Source organism: Solanum pennellii, chromosome 4 (assembly GCF_001406875.1).
Source record: "Solanum pennellii chromosome 4, SPENNV200".
Taxonomy (NCBI): domain Eukaryota; kingdom Viridiplantae; phylum Streptophyta; class Magnoliopsida; order Solanales; family Solanaceae; genus Solanum; species Solanum pennellii.
The window spans coordinates 12,134,876-12,136,294 of NC_028640.1; positions in this window are offsets into that span (position 1 = coordinate 12,134,876).

The following is a 1,419-nucleotide window of genomic DNA, read 5'->3' on the forward strand; positions in this document are numbered from 1 at the left end:
GGGGGAATAAATGCAAAAGAGTTTCTTCTTTGAGTTAACTATATATTATGAACATTTATCATTTTACTTTTCATATTTTTGTTGTAAATCAAATACAATATTAAAAGAAATTTTGTGATTTTTAATAATTCATATTTATCATTATAGAGTACATGTGCAACGCATGTACCTAGATACTAGTTTGTTGAAAATGTTAACTTCTCAAAAGAATTATTAAAAAAAGTTTGTCACATCTAGAATACTATGTCTCCCAAAAAATTAATTGAACCAACAACAATACAATTCATAAAAATAAATAAATTAACCACATATAGCAAACATAAAATTCATATTTGTATGCTATAGCAAAGTTTGTATAATTGTGCTTCATAGCAAACTTATATATGTATAATTCGCTAAACATATACAATTGAAGCGAATTGTATAAAACGAGAAAGAGAGAAATTAAATACAATTTGAATAGTATAAAACGAGAAAGCGAGAAAGGCAGATTGAATTGTATAAAACGAGAAAGAGAGAAATTATATACAATTTGAATTTGTATAAAACGAGAAATAAAGAGAAAGGCAAAATTGAATTGTATAAAACGAGAAAGAGAGAAATTAGATACAATTTGAATTTGTATAAAACGAGAAAGAGAGAAAGGCAAAAAGAGACTTGTGCAGAGAATATACAATTGAATCGAATTGTATAAAACGAGAAAAAGAGAAATTATATACAAATTGAATTTGTATAAAACGAGAAAGGCAAAAGATATTTGGGCAGGAAAATATTTATATTGTATAATTATAAGCGTATAGGACGAAGATATATGTATCTGCATGCGTTTATACAATTTTCTCTCGCTTTATACACTACTAAAAAAAGGCCAAAAAGAGACCTAGAAATGGAGACCTCAAAAATAGGTCAATAATAAGAGACCTCATGAGGTCGCTATTTAAATTAATATCTTTTAATTTTTTTTTAATGTAGAAGAGACCTCGTGAGGTCAATATAATGAATAATTTTTTTTTATCTGACTTATTTAAAAATTTTAAATTTTTAATCTAATTCTCATAAAATTGGAGACCTCATGAGGTCTCTAATTTTTTAACTATTCAATTAAATTAAATTATTATTTTTAATTTAACAAGTAGAGACCTCATGAGGTCTCTACTTGTTAAATTAAAAATAATAATTTAAAATATTTAAAAATTTAGAGACCTCATGAGGTCTCTTAAACAACACCAAAAACCTAGCCAAAATTAAAATAGCTCTTTCTTCCCTCTCTCTTAATTTTTGGTCGACGACTGCGTGCCTCTCTCTCTTTCTCACTGCTCGTGACCGCCTCTCTCTCTTTCTCACTGCTCGCGACCGCCTCTCTCTCTTTCTCACTGCCCTCGCGACCGCCTCTCTCTCTTTCTCACTGCCCTCGCGACC